This window comes from Lissotriton vulgaris, chromosome 4_1 (genome assembly GCF_964263255.1).
Source record: "Lissotriton vulgaris chromosome 4_1, aLisVul1.2, whole genome shotgun sequence".
Lineage (NCBI taxonomy): Eukaryota > Metazoa > Chordata > Amphibia > Caudata > Salamandridae > Lissotriton > Lissotriton vulgaris.
Window position 1 is genome coordinate 537981890 of NC_141691.1, and position 15577 is coordinate 537997466.

Consider the following 15577-nt stretch of genomic DNA (forward strand, 5'->3'; position numbering starts at 1 on the left):
TAAAAAGTACTGTTCAACAGAGTCATAGCGTTACTTGAGTCCTTTGTGCAACATCCTTCCCTAACATAGTTCAATAGGCAAAAGTTGAACAGAATAGAAAAGTTATATAATTCTGTTTGTCTTTGACTGTAGAAAATAAAAAATGTGAAATGTCCACACTGCTGCAGCAATTTGCTCCCCTGTCACATGGGAGGTTCCATGGTGTAATGGTTAGCACTTTGGACTTTGAATCCAAGGATCCGAGTTCAAATCTCGGTGGGACCACTTTCATGACTTATGACCAAATCTTTTTCTGTCAAGTGTATTCATAAATATCATAAATCTAACACGGGTAGAGTGAAACATTGATTTATTGATTGTATTTTTAAAGTCTATTTGATGTGAGCAAATGATAGAACTTTTAGAAAACATGGAAATAAAATGGCTCAAAATAATGAGATATTTTGTGAGCTGACTCTGTTTTCTCAACTCATCACAAGAGGCTGATCCAAGATATTACTTGTTTAAATCTTACTGTTATTGATAAGGGGAACACAGAACTTTTTTAATTGGAAAGCCTTCATTAAAAGAAAACTTGAGGAATCAAATTGTGTATTTTGGGGACAGAAGAGATGAACTTTTAAATAACAATCTTGAAATTAAGACACACAGATATTTACACTCTGTTTTTCTAAAGTAGATCCATAACCACAAAGTAGAATCTTTCGAAAGACATGTCAAATGTATTAATCTGAATTCCTCTTTCAAAGAAATTCACAATTAAATGCACTGTGTAAGTCAAGAATGTTGTCAGATAAGAAATCAGCAAAATGAACTATCTTATTACTGATCATAAAGATGAGAAAGGAAAAGAACCTCTTGCTTAAATTGTGGATGGGAAAGAACAGTTTTTAGTTTTCAGCTTCAGTACTTATGTTTATGAATAATTCATTTCTTTATATTGTATTATCACTATCTAGATGGATATAGCCATGTGTACATAGATACATACTTATACGTTGATAAGTTTCAGTATAAAACTTTGACGTTATGTTTTTCCAAGTCCAAATTCTAAGAAATTAGTGAAATATTAAATCTCATAATTCAAGCAGGTCCCACCGAGATTTGAACTCGGATCGCTGGATTCAGAGTCCAGAGTGCTATCCATTACACCATGGAACCCTGCCATACATGAGGGATTTTTCCATTGAGACAAAAGAGAGCGCATCAGTGCGGGGGCTTTTCTTACATTGATGAAAAGATATCTCAGTTGAATGCTCATAGTGTAAAGAGCTATAATGTGATTTGATTCTTTTCAGCTGCATTCTCCATAACAGTGTTAAATGTGCAAACGTTTATCAGGAAATGCAATTTACAAAATAATGATCATATTTGACTGAAGAATATTAAAACATTCTACATTTCCAAACTACTACATCCATTTCTCTGTCTCTCACATGGGTGGCTCCAAAGAGCAACGCTTGGCACTTTGGACTTTGCATGCAAAGGTACCAGTCCAATTCTTTGAGGTACTATTTTACTAATCTCGACCTTTTACATTTCTGTCATTTTTGTTATTGATAGCTCCAATCCACCACCAGTAGGTTGAAAGAGACAAATGTTGACTCCTTTCAAAATGTCCAACAGCTTGAACAAGTTACAGAAATACAAACTTTATAATACACATAACATCACATTCCTACATAAAATAGTGCGACATTACAAAATCCTATCCTGTTTTTCTCAAATGCATTTCAGAGGGCTGATTCCCAGCATTCCTTTTTGAAGATTTCCACACTATTGATAAGGCGAACATAGCACATTTTGAAAGAGATGTGTTCTTAAATCAAACCTAGAGAACCACAATGACGGTATCATTCAGATAGTACAAATGTTTTTTGTATATTAGTATGGAAATTGTGAAATAAAACATTTCTCATGCTGATTTTCAACAGTCGATCTGCAATCATGAAATATAAGCTTTTGCTTGGAGGCCTCAAAGGTACTGATCTAATTTTCTTTTTTAGAATTATTCACAGATCGTATGATATGCTTTGTACAAATCAACTATGTTGTTAGATCAAAATTGATTAAAAAGTGACTATCTCAATTTCAGGACATATAGAAGAGGAAGGAGAAGAAGCTCATGTTTCAAATGCGGAGAGGCAACAACTGTTCATTATTTTCACCTCTATTAATTATATGTATTTTTATAATGTATATATTTATATTTTCCGATAAATATACATAGACATATAGCGATATATAGGGAGATACATACATATAAGTTGATACGTACAAGTTTATAAGTAAATGAGATGTTTTTCCAATTAATACTTCTAAGAACTGAATGGAAAAAAAATCGTAAAGTTTAGATAAGTCCCACTGAGCTTTGTACTTAGATCCCTGTTTTCAGAGTCCAGATTGACAAGCATAACACCATCAACCCACCTGTACCAGGTTGAGCTTTCCATTTTGGCAGAAGAGATTGCATTCACGGGGGAATCTTATCTTTTATTGCAAAATCTTATCTCACATAAAAAGTACTGTTCAACAGAGTCATAGCGTTACTTGAGTCCTTTGTGCAACATCCTTCCCTAACATAGTTCAATAGGCAAAAGTTGAACAGAATAGAAAAGTTATATAATTCTGTTTGTCTTTGACTGTAGAAAATAAAAAATGTGAAATGTCCACATTGCTGCAGCAATTTGCTCCCCTGTCACATGGGAGGTTCCATGGTGTAATGGTTAGCACTTTGGACTTTGAATCCAAGGATCCGAGTTCAAATCTCGGTGGGACCACTTTCATGACTTATGACCAAATCTTTTTCTGTCAAGTGTATTCATAAATATCATAAATCTAACACGGGTAGAGTGAAACATTGATTTATTGATTGTATTTTTAAAGTCTATTTGATGTGAGCAAATGATAGAACTTTTAGAAAACATGGAAATAAAATGGCTCAAAATAATGAGATATTTTGTGAGCTGACTCTGTTTTCTCAACTCATCACAAGAGGCTGATCCAAGATATTATTTGTTTAAATCTTACTGTTATTGATAAGGGGAACACAGAACTTTTTTAATTGGAAAGCCTTCATTAAAAGAAAACTTGAGGAATCAAATTGTGTATTTTGGGGACAGAAGAGATGAACTTTTAAATAACAATCTTGAAATTAAGACACACAGATATTTACACTCTGTTTTTCTAAAGTAGATCCATAACCACAAAGTAGAATCTTTCGAAAGACATGTCAAATGTATTAATCTGAATTCCTCTTTCAAAGAAATTCACAATTAAATGCACTGTGTAAGTCAAGAATGTTGTCAGATAAGAAATCAGCAAAATTAACTATCTTATTACTGATCATAAAGATGAGAAAGGAAAAGAACCTCTTGCTTAAATTGTGGATGGGAAAGAACAGTTTTTAGTTTTCAGCTTCAGTACTTATGTTTATGAATAATTCTTTTCTTTATATTGTATTATCACTATCTAGATGGATATAGCCATGTGTACATAGATACATACTTATACGTTGATAAGTTTCAGTATAAAACTTTGACGTTATGTTTTTCCAAGTCCAAATTCTAAGAAATTAGTGAAATATTAAATCTCATAATTCAAGCAGGTCCCACCGAGATTTGAACTCGGATCGCTGGATTCAGAGTCCAGAGTGCTAACCATTACACCATGGAACCCTGCCATACATGAGGGATTTTTCCATTGAGACAAAAGAGAGCGCATCAGTGCGGGGGCTTTTCTTACATTGATGAAAAGATATCTCAGTTGAATGCTCATAGTGTAAAGAGCTATAATGTGATTTGATTCTTTTCAGCTGCATTCTCCATAACAGTGTTAAATGTGCAAACGTTTATCAGGAAATGCAATTTACAAAATAATGATCATATTTGACTGAAGAATATTAAAACATTCTACATTTCCAAACTACTACATCCATTTCTGTCTCTCACATGGGTGGCTCCAAAGAGCAACAGTTGGCACTTTGGACTTTGCATGCAAAGGTACCAGTCCAATTCTTTGAGGTACGATTTTACTAATCTCGACCTTTTACATTTCTGTCATCTTTTGTTATTGATAGTTCCAATCCAACACCAGTAGGTTGAAAGAGAAAAATGTTGAATCCTTTCAAAATGTCCAACAGCTTGAACAAGTTACAGAAATACGAACTTTATAATACACATAACATCACATTCCTACACAAAATAGTGCGACATTACAAAATCCTATCCTGTTTTTCTCAAATGCATTTCAGAGGGCTGATTCCCAGCATTCCTTTTTGAAGATTTCCACACTATTGATAAGGCGAATATAGCACATTTTGAAAGAGATGTGTTCTTAAATCAAACCTAGAGAACCACAATGACGGTATCATTCAGATAGTACAAATGTTTTTTGTATATTAGTATGGAAATTGTGAAATAAAACATTTCTCATGCTGATTTTCAACAGTCGATCTGCAATCATGAAATATAAGCTTTTGCTTGGAGGCCTCAAAGGTACTGATCTAATTTTCTTTTTTAGAATTATTCACAGATCGTATGATATGCTTTGTACAAATCAACTATGTTGTTAGATCAAAATTGATTAAAAAGTGACTATCTCAATTTCAGGACATATAGAAGAGGAAGGAGAAGAAGCTCATGTTTCAAATGCGGAGAGGCAACAACTGTTCATTATTTTCACCTGTATTGATTATATGTATTTTTATAATGTATATATTTATATTTTCCGATAAATATACATAGACATATAGCGATATATAGGGAGATACATACATATAAGTTGATACGTACAAGTTTATAAGTAAATGAGATGTTTTTCCAATTAATACTTCTAAGAACTGAATGGAAAAAAAATCGTAAAGCTTAGATAAGTCCCACTGAGCTTTGTACTTAGATCCCTGTTTTCAGAGTCCAGATTGACAAGCATAACACCATCAACCCACCTGTACCAGGTTGAGCTTTCCATTTTGGCAGAAGAGATTGCATTCACGGGGGAATCTTATCTTTTATTGCAAAATCTTATCTCACATAAAAAGTACTGTTCAACAGAGTCATAGCGTTACTTGAGTCCTTTGTGCAACATCCTTCCCTAACATAGTTCAATAGGCAAAAGTTGAACAGAATAGAAAAGTTATATAATTCTGTTTGTCTTTGACTGTAGAAAATAAAAAATGTGAAATGTCCACATTGCTGCAGCAATTTGCTCCCCTGTCACATGGGAGGTTCCATGGTGTAATGGTTAGCACTTTGGACTTTGAATCCAAGGATCCGAGTTCAAATCTCGGTGGGACCACTTTCATGACTTATGACCAAATCTTTTTCTGTCAAGTGTATTCATAAATATCATAAATCTAACACGGGTAGAGTGAAACATTGATTTATTGATTGTATTTTTAAAGTCTATTTGATGTGAGCAAATGATAGAACTTTTAGAAAACATGGAAATAAAATGGCTCAAAATAATGAGATATTTTGTGAGCTGACTCTGTTTTCTCAACTCATCACAAGAGGCTGATCCAAGATATTACTTGTTTAAATCTTACTGTTATTGATAAGGGGAACACAGAACTTTTTTAATTGGAAAGCCTTCATTAAAAGAAAACTTGAGGAATCAAATTGTGTATTTTGGGGACAGAAGAGCTGAACTTTTAAATAACAATCTTGAAATTAAGACACACAGATATTTACACTCTGTTTTTCTAAAGTAGATCCATAACCACAAAGTAGAATCTTTCGAAAGACATGTCAAATGTATTAATCTGAATTCCTCTTTCAAAGAAATTCACAATTAAATGCACTGTGTAAGTCAAGAATGTTGTCAGATAAGAAATCAGCAAAATGAACTATCTTATTACTGATCATAAAGATGAGAAAGGAAAAGAACCTCTTGCTTAAATTGTGGATGGGAAAGAACAGTTTTTAGTTTTCAGCTTCAGTACTTATGTTTATGAATAATTCATTTCTTTATATTGTATTATCACTATCTAGATGGATATAGCCATGTGTACATAGATACATACTTATACGTTGATAAGTTTCAGTATAAAACTTTGACGTTATGTTTTTCCAAGTCCAAATTCTAAGAAATTAGTGAAATATTAAATCTCATAATTCAAGCAGGTCCCACCGAGATTTGAACTCGGAGCGCTGGATTCAGAGTCCAGAGTGCTATCCATTACACCATGGAACCCTGCCATACATGAGGGATTTTTCCATTGAGACAAAAGAGAGCGCATCAGTGCGGGGGCTTTTCTTACATTGATGAAAAGATATCTCAGTTGAATGCTCATAGTGTAAAGAGCTATAATGTGATTTGATTCTTTTCAGCTGCATTCTCCATAACAGTGTTAAATGTGCAAACGTTTATCAGGAAATGCAATTTACAAAATAATGATCATATTTGACTGAAGAATATTAAAACATTCTACATTTCCAAACTACTACATCCATTTCTCTGTCTCTCACATGGGTGGCTCCAAAGAGCAACGCTTGGCACTTTGGACTTTGCATGCAAAGGTACCAGTCCAATTCTTTGAGGTACTATTTTACTAATCTCGACCTTTTACATTTCTGTCATTTTTGTTATTGATAGCTCCAATCCACCACCAGTAGGTTGAAAGAGACAAATGTTGACTCCTTTCAAAATGTCCAACAGCTTGAACAAGTTACAGAAATACAAACTTTATAATACACATAACATCACATTCCTACATAAAATAGTGCGACATTACAAAATCCTATCCTGTTTTTCTCAAATGCATTTCAGAGGGCTGATTCCCAGCATTCCTTTTTGAAGATTTCCACACTATTGATAAGGCGAACATAGCACATTTTGAAAGAGATGTGTTCTTAAATCAAACCTAGAGAACCACAATGACGGTATCATTCAGATAGTACAAATGTTTTTTGTATATTAGTATGGAAATTGTGAAATAAAACATTTCTCATGCTGATTTTCAACAGTCGATCTGCAATCATGAAATATAAGCTTTTGCTTGGAGGCCTCAAAGGTACTGATCTAATTTTCTTTTTTAGAATTATTCACAGATCGTATGATATGCTTTGTACAAATCAACTATGTTGTTAGATCAAAATTGATTAAAAAGTGACTATCTCAATTTCAGGACATATAGAAGAGGAAGGAGAAGAAGCTCATGTTTCAAATGCGGAGAGGCAACAACTGTTCATTATTTTCACCTCTATTAATTATATGTATTTTTATAATGTATATATTTATATTTTCCGATAAATATACATAGACATATAGCGATATATAGGGAGATACATACATATAAGTTGATACGTACAAGTTTATAAGTAAATGAGATGTTTTTCCAATTAATACTTCTAAGAACTGAATGGAAAAAAAATCGTAAAGCTTAGATAAGTCCCACTGAGCTTTGTACTTAGATCCCTGTTTTCAGAGTCCAGATTGACAAGCATAACACCATCAACCCACCTGTACCAGGTTGAGCTTTCCATTTTGGCAGAAGAGATTGCATTCACGGGGGAATCTTATCTTTTATTGCAAAATCTTATCTCACATAAAAAGTACTGTTCAACAGAGTCATAGCGTTACTTGAGTCCTTTGTGCAACATCCTTCCCTAACATAGTTCAATAGGCAAAAGTTGAACAGAATAGAAAAGTTATATAATTCTGTTTGTCTTTGACTGTAGAAAATAAAAAATGTGAAATGTCCACATTGCTGCAGCAATTTGCTCCCCTGTCACATGGGAGGTTCCATGGTGTAATGGTTAGCACTTTGGACTTTGAATCCAAGGATCTGAGTTCAAATCTCGGTGGGACCAATTTCATGACTTATGACCAAATCTTTTTCTGTCAAGTGTATTAATAAATATCATAAATCTAACACGGGTAGAGTGAAACATTGATTTATTGATTGTATTTTTAAAGTCTATTTGATGTGAGCAAATGATAGAACTTTTAGAAAACATGGAAATAAAATTGCTCAAAATAATGAGATATTTTGTGAGCTGACTCTGTTTTCTCAACTCATCACAAGAGGCTGATCCAAGATATTACTTGTTTAAATCTTACTGTTATTGATAAGGGGAACACAGAACTTTTTTAATTGGAAAGCCTTCATTAAAAGAAAACTTGAGGAATCAAATTGTGTATTTTGGGGACAGAAGAGATGAACTTTTAAATAACAATCTTGAAATTAAGACACACAGATATTTACACTCTGTTTTTCTAAAGTAGATCCATAACCACAAAGTAGAATCTTTCAAAAGACATGTCAAATGTATTAATCTGAATTCCTCTTTCAAAGAAATTCACAATTAAATGCACTGTGTAAGTCAAGAATGTTGTCAGATAAGAAATCAGCAAAATGAACTATCTTATTACTGATCATAAAGATGAGAAAGGAAAAGAACCTCTTGCTTAAATTGTGGATGGGAAAGAACAGTTTTTAGTTTTCAGCTTCAGTACTTATGTTTATGAATAATTCATTTCTTTATATTGTATTATCACTATCTAGATGGATATAGCCATGTGTACATAGATACATACTTATACGTTGATAAGTTTCAGTATAAAACTTTGACGTTATGTTTTTCCAAGTCCAAATTCTAAGAAATTAGTGAAATATTAAATCTCATAATTCAAGCAGGTCCCACCGAGATTTGAACTTGGATCGCTGGATTCAGAGTCCAGAGTGCTAACCATTACACCATGGAACCCTGCCATACATGAGGGATTTTTCCATTGAGACAAAAGAGAGCGCATCAGTGCGGGGGCTTTTCTTACATTGATGAAAAGATATCTCAGTTGAATGCTCATAGTGTAAAGAGCTATAATGTGATTTGATTCTTTTCAGCTGCATTCTCCATAACAGTGTTAAATGTGCAAACGTTTATCAGGAAATGCAATTTACAAAATAATGATCATATTTGACTGAAGAATATTAAAACATTCTACATTTCCAAACTACTACATCCATTTCTGTCTCTCACATGGGTGGCTCCAAAGAGCAACAGTTGGCACTTTGGACTTTGCATGCAAAGGTACCAGTCCAATTCTTTGAGGTACGATTTTACTAATCTCGACCTTTTACATTTCTGTCATCTTTTGTTATTGATAGTTCCAATCCAACACCAGTAGGTTGAAAGAGAAAAATGTTGAATCCTTTCAAAATGTCCAACAGCTTGAACAAGTTACAGAAATACGAACTTTATAATACACATAACATCACATTCCTACACAAAATAGTGCGACATTACAAAATCCTATCCTGTTTTTCTCAAATGCATTTCAGAGGGCTGATTCCCAGCATTCCTTTTTGAAGATTTCCACACTATTGATAAGGCGAATATAGCACATTTTGAAAGAGATGTGTTCTTAAATCAAACCTAGAGAACCACAATGACGGTATCATTCAGATAGTACAAATGTTTTTTGTATATTAGTATGGAAATTGTGAAATAAAACATTTCTCATGCTGATTTTCAACAGTCGATCTGCAATCATGAAATATAAGCTTTTGCTTGGAGGCCTCAAAGGTACTGATCTAATTTTCTTTTTTAGAATTATTCACAGATCGTATGATATGCTTTGTACAAATCAACTATGTTGTTAGATCAAAATTGATTAAAAAGTGACTATCTCAATTTCAGGACATATAGAAGAGGAAGGAGAAGAAGCTCATGTTTCAAATGCGGAGAGGCAACAACTGTTCATTATTTTCACCTCTATTGATTATATGTATTTTTATAATGTATATATTTATATTTTCCGATAAATATACATAGACATATAGCGATATATAGGGAGATACATACATATAAGTTGATACGTACAAGTTTATAAGTAAATGAGATGTTTTTCCAATTAATACTTCTAAGAACTGAATGGAAAAAAAATCGTAAAGCTTAGATAAGTCCCACTGAGCTTTGTACTTAGATCCCTGTTTTCAGAGTCCAGATTGACAAGCATAACACCATCAACCCACCTGTACCAGGTTGAGCTTTCCATTTTGGCAGAAGAGATTGCATTCACGGGGGAATCTTATCTTTTATTGCAAAATCTTATCTCACATAAAAAGTACTGTTCAACAGAGTCATAGCGTTACTTGAGTCCTTTGTGCAACATCCTTCCCTAACATAGTTCAATAGGCAAAAGTTGAACAGAATAGAAAAGTTATATAATTCTGTTTGTCTTTGACTGTAGAAAATAAAAAATGTGAAATGTCCACATTGCTGCAGCAATTTGCTCCCCTGTCACATGGGAGGTTCCATGGTGTAATGGTTAGCACTTTGGACTTTGAATCCAAGGATCCGAGTTCAAATCTCGGTGGGACCACTTTCATGACTTATGACCAAATCTTTTTCTGTCAAGTGTATTCATAAATATCATAAATCTAACACGGGTAGAGTGAAACATTGATTTATTGATTGTATTTTTAAAGTCTATTTGATGTGAGCAAATGATAGAACTTTTAGAAAACATGGAAATAAAATGGCTCAAAATAATGAGATATTTTGTGAGCTGACTCTGTTTTCTCAACTCATCACAAGAGGCTGATCCAAGATATTACTTGTTTAAATCTTACTGTTATTGATAAGGGGAACACAGAACTTTTTTAATTGGAAAGCCTTCATTAAAAGAAAACTTGAGGAATCAAATTGTGTATTTTGGGGACAGAAGAGCTGAACTTTTAAATAACAATCTTGAAATTAAGACACACAGATATTTACACTCTGTTTTTCTAAAGTAGATCCATAACCACAAAGTAGAATCTTTCGAAAGACATGTCAAATGTATTAATCTGAATTCCTCTTTCAAAGAAATTCACAATTAAATGCACTGTGTAAGTCAAGAATGTTGTCAGATAAGAAATCAGCAAAATGAACTATCTTATTACTGATCATAAAGATGAGAAAGGAAAAGAACCTCTTGCTTAAATTGTGGATGGGAAAGAACAGTTTTTAGTTTTCAGCTTCAGTACTTATGTTTATGAATAATTCATTTCTTTATATTGTATTATCACTATCTAGATGGATATAGCCATGTGTACATAGATACATACTTATACGTTGATAAGTTTCAGTATAAAACTTTGACGTTATGTTTTTCCAAGTCCAAATTCTAAGAAATTAGTGAAATATTAAATCTCATAATTCAAGCAGGTCCCACCGAGATTTGAACTCGGAGCGCTGGATTCAGAGTCCAGAGTGCTATCCATTACACCATGGAACCCTGCCATACATGAGGGATTTTTCCATTGAGACAAAAGAGAGCGCATCAGTGCGGGGGCTTTTCTTACATTGATAAAAAGATATCTCAGTTGAATGCTCATAGTGTAAAGAGCTATAATGTGATTTGATTCTTTTCAGCTGCATTCTCCATAACAGTGTTAAATGTGCAAACGTTTATCAGGAAATGCAATTTACAAAATAATGATCATATTTGACTGAAGAATATTAAAACATTCTACATTTCCAAACTACTACATCCATTTCTCTGTCTCTCACATGGGTGGCTCCAAAGAGCAACGCTTGGCACTTTGGACTTTGCATGCAAAGGTACCAGTCCAATTCTTTGAGGTACTATTTTACTAATCTCGACCTTTTACATTTCTGTCATTTTTGTTATTGATAGCTCCAATCCACCACCAGTAGGTTGAAAGAGACAAATGTTGACTCCTTTCAAAATGTCCAACAGCTTGAACAAGTTACAGAAATACAAACTTTATAATACACATAACATCACATTCCTACATAAAATAGTGCGACATTACAAAATCCTATCCTGTTTTTCTCAAATGCATTTCAGAGGGCTGATTCCCAGCATTCCTTTTTGAAGATTTCCACACTATTGATAAGGCGAACATAGCACATTTTGAAAGAGATGTGTTCTTAAATCAAACCTAGAGAACCACAATGACGGTATCATTCAGATAGTACAAATGTTTTTTGTATATTAGTATGGAAATTGTGAAATAAAACATTTCTCATGCTGATTTTCAACAGTCGATCTGCAATCATGAAATATAAGCTTTTGCTTGGAGGCCTCAAAGGTACTGATCTAATTTTCTTTTTTAGAATTATTCACAGATCGTATGATATGCTTTGTACAAATCAACTATGTTGTTAGATCAAAATTGATTAAAAAGTGACTATCTCAATTTCAGGACATATAGAAGAGGAAGGAGAAGAAGCTCATGTTTCAAATGCGGAGAGGCAACAACTGTTCATTATTTTCACCTCTATTAATTATATGTATTTTTATAATGTATATATTTATATTTTCCGATAAATATACATAGACATATAGCGATATATAGGGAGATACATACATATAAGTTGATACGTACAAGTTTATAAGTAAATGAGATGTTTTTCCAATTAATACTTCTAAGAACTGAATGGAAAAAAAATCGTAAAGTTTAGATAAGTCCCACTGAGCTTTGTACTTAGATCCCTGTTTTCAGAGTCCAGATTGACAAGCATAACACCATCAACCCACCTGTACCAGGTTGAGCTTTCCATTTTGGCAGAAGAGATTGCATTCACGGGGGAATCTTATCTTTTATTGCAAAATCTTATCTCACATAAAAAGTACTGTTCAACAGAGTCATAGCGTTACTTGAGTCCTTTGTGCAACATCCTTCCCTAACATAGTTCAATAGGCAAAAGTTGAACAGAATAGAAAAGTTATATAATTCTGTTTGTCTTTGACTGTAGAAAATAAAAAATGTGAAATGTCCACATTGCTGCAGCAATTTGCTCCCCTGTCACATGGGAGGTTCCATGGTGTAATGGTTAGCACTTTGGACTTTGAATCCAAGGATCTGAGTTCAAATCTCGGTGGGACCAATTTCATGACTTATGACCAAATCTTTTTCTGTCAAGTGTATTAATAAATATCATAAATCTAACACGGGTAGAGTGAAACATTGATTTATTGATTGTATTTTTAAAGTCTATTTGATGTGAGCAAATGATAGAACTTTTAGAAAACATGGAAATAAAATTGCTCAAAATAATGAGATATTTTGTGAGCTGACTCTGTTTTCTCAACTCATCACAAGAGGCTGATCCAAGATATTACTTGTTTAAATCTTACTGTTATTGATAAGGGGAACACAGAACTTTTTTAATTGGAAAGCCTTCATTAAAAGAAAACTTGAGGAATCAAATTGTGTATTTTGGGGACAGAAGAGATGAACTTTTAAATAACAATCTTGAAATTAAGACACACAGATATTTACACTCTGTTTTTCTAAAGTAGATCCATAACCACAAAGTAGAATCTTTCAAAAGACATGTCAAATGTATTAATCTGAATTCCTCTTTCAAAGAAATTCACAATTAAATGCACTGTGTAAGTCAAGAATGTTGTCAGATAAGAAATCAGCAAAATGAACTATCTTATTACTGATCATAAAGATGAGAAAGGAAAAGAACCTCTTGCTTAAATTGTGGATGGGAAAGAACAGTTTTTAGTTTTCAGCTTCAGTACTTATGTTTATGAATAATTCATTTCTTTATATTGTATTATCACTATCTAGATGGATATAGCCATGTGTACATAGATACATACTTATACGTTGATAAGTTTCAGTATAAAACTTTGACGTTATGTTTTTCCAAGTCCAAATTCTAAGAAATTAGTGAAATATTAAATCTCATAATTCAAGCAGGTCCCACCGAGATTTGAACTTGGATCGCTGGATTCAGAGTCCAGAGTGCTAACCATTACACCATGGAACCCTGCCATACATGAGGGATTTTTCCATTGAGACAAAAGAGAGCGCATCAGTGCGGGGGCTTTTCTTACATTGATGAAAAGATATCTCAGTTGAATGCTCATAGTGTAAAGAGCTATAATGTGATTTGATTCTTTTCAGCTGCATTCTCCATAACAGTGTTAAATGTGCAAACGTTTATCAGGAAATGCAATTTACAAAATAATGATCATATTTGACTGAAGAATATTAAAACATTCTACATTTCCAAACTACTACATCCATTTCTGTCTCTCACATGGGTGGCTCCAAAGAGCAACAGTTGGCACTTTGGACTTTGCATGCAAAGGTACCAGTCCAATTCTTTGAGGTACGATTTTACTAATCTCGACCTTTTACATTTCTGTCATCTTTTGTTATTGATAGTTCCAATCCAACACCAGTAGGTTGAAAGAGAAAAATGTTGAATCCTTTCAAAATGTCCAACAGCTTGAACAAGTTACAGAAATACGAACTTTATAATACACATAACATCACATTCCTACACAAAATAGTGCGACATTACAACATCCTATCCTGTTTTTCTCAAATGCATTTCAGAGGGCTGATTCCCAGCATTCCTTTTTGAAGATTTCCACACTATTGATAAGGCGAACATAGCACATTTTGAAAGAGATGTGTTCTTAAATCAAACCTAGAGAACCACAATGACGGTATCATTCAGATAGTACAAATGTTTTTTGTATATTAGTATGGAAATTGTGAAATAAAACATTTCTCATGCTGATTTTCAACAGTCGATCTGCAATCATGAAATATAAGCTTTTGCTTGGAGGCCTCAAAGGTACTGATCTAATTTTCTTTTTTAGAATTATTCACAGATCGTATGATATGCTTTGTACAAATCAACTATGTTGTTAGATCAAAATTGATTAAAAAGTGACTATCTCAATTTCAGGACATATAGAAGAGGAAGGAGAAGAAGCTCATGTTTCAAATGCGGAGAGGCAACAACTGTTCATTATTTTCACCTCTATTGATTATATGTATTTTTATAATGTATATATTTATATTTTCCGATAAATATACATAGACATATAGCGATATATAGGGAGATACATACATATAAGTTGATACGTACAAGTTTATAAGTAAATGAGATGTTTTTCCAATTAATACTTCTAAGAACTGAATGGAAAAAAAATCGTAAAGTTTAGATAAGTCCCACTGAGCTTTGTACTTAGATCCCTGTTTTCAGAGTCCAGATTGACAAGCATAACAGCATCAACCCACCTGTACCAGGTTGAGCTTTCCATTTTGGCAGAAGAGATTGCATTCACGGGGGAATCTTATCTTTTATTGCAAAATCTTATCTCACATAAAAACTACTGTTCAACAGAGTCATAGCGTTACTTGAGTCCTTTGTGCAACATCCTTCCCTAACATAGTTCAATAGGCAAAAGTTGAACAGAATAGAAAAGTTATATAATTCTGTTTGTCTTTGACTGTAGAAAATAAAAAATGTGAAATGTCCACATTGCTGCAGCAATTTGCTCCCCTGTCACATGGGAGGTTCCATGGTGTAATGGTTAGCACTTTGGACTTTGAATCCAAGGATCCGAGTTCAAATCTCGGTGGGACCATTTTCATGACTTATGACCAAATCTTTTTCTGTCAAGTGTATTCATAAATATCATAAATCTAACAAGGGTAGAGTGAAACATTGATTTATTGATTGTATTTTTAAAGTCTATTTGATGTGAGCAAATGATAGAACTTTTAGAAAACATGGAAATAAAATGGCTCAAAATAATGAGATATTTTGTGAGTTGACTCTGTTTTCTCAACTCATCACAAGAGGCT

The 15577-nt window shown here is 33.4% G+C and overlaps 11 non-coding genes across 11 annotated transcripts; 7 read left to right on the forward strand and 4 right to left on the reverse strand.

Annotated features, from left to right (window-relative positions):
- Positions 1 to 192: 192 nt before the first annotated feature.
- Positions 193 to 264, forward strand: TRNAQ-UUG (transfer RNA glutamine (anticodon UUG)). The gene has a single exon. It is a non-coding gene; the product is annotated as a tRNA-Gln (tRNA).
- Positions 265 to 1089: 825 nt separating this feature from the next.
- Positions 1090 to 1161, reverse strand: TRNAQ-CUG (transfer RNA glutamine (anticodon CUG)). The gene has a single exon. It is a non-coding gene; the product is annotated as a tRNA-Gln (tRNA).
- Positions 1162 to 2708: 1547 nt separating this feature from the next.
- TRNAQ-UUG (transfer RNA glutamine (anticodon UUG)) lies at positions 2709 to 2780 on the forward strand. Its single transcript has one exon. It is a non-coding gene; the product is annotated as a tRNA-Gln (tRNA).
- An 825-nt stretch (positions 2781 to 3605) lies between these two features.
- TRNAQ-CUG (transfer RNA glutamine (anticodon CUG)) lies at positions 3606 to 3677 on the reverse strand. Its single transcript has one exon. It is a non-coding gene; the product is annotated as a tRNA-Gln (tRNA).
- Positions 3678 to 5223: 1546 nt separating this feature from the next.
- On the forward strand, positions 5224 to 5295 carry TRNAQ-UUG (transfer RNA glutamine (anticodon UUG)). The gene has a single exon. It is a non-coding gene; the product is annotated as a tRNA-Gln (tRNA).
- An 825-nt stretch (positions 5296 to 6120) lies between these two features.
- On the reverse strand, positions 6121 to 6192 carry TRNAQ-CUG (transfer RNA glutamine (anticodon CUG)). The gene has a single exon. It is a non-coding gene; the product is annotated as a tRNA-Gln (tRNA).
- A 1547-nt stretch (positions 6193 to 7739) lies between these two features.
- TRNAQ-UUG (transfer RNA glutamine (anticodon UUG)) lies at positions 7740 to 7811 on the forward strand. Its single transcript has one exon. It is a non-coding gene; the product is annotated as a tRNA-Gln (tRNA).
- A 2443-nt stretch (positions 7812 to 10254) lies between these two features.
- TRNAQ-UUG (transfer RNA glutamine (anticodon UUG)) lies at positions 10255 to 10326 on the forward strand. Its single transcript has one exon. It is a non-coding gene; the product is annotated as a tRNA-Gln (tRNA).
- An 825-nt stretch (positions 10327 to 11151) lies between these two features.
- On the reverse strand, positions 11152 to 11223 carry TRNAQ-CUG (transfer RNA glutamine (anticodon CUG)). Its single transcript has one exon. It is a non-coding gene; the product is annotated as a tRNA-Gln (tRNA).
- Positions 11224 to 12770: 1547 nt separating this feature from the next.
- On the forward strand, positions 12771 to 12842 carry TRNAQ-UUG (transfer RNA glutamine (anticodon UUG)). The gene has a single exon. It is a non-coding gene; the product is annotated as a tRNA-Gln (tRNA).
- A 2443-nt stretch (positions 12843 to 15285) lies between these two features.
- On the forward strand, positions 15286 to 15357 carry TRNAQ-UUG (transfer RNA glutamine (anticodon UUG)). Its single transcript has one exon. It is a non-coding gene; the product is annotated as a tRNA-Gln (tRNA).
- Positions 15358 to 15577: the final 220 nt, after the last annotated feature.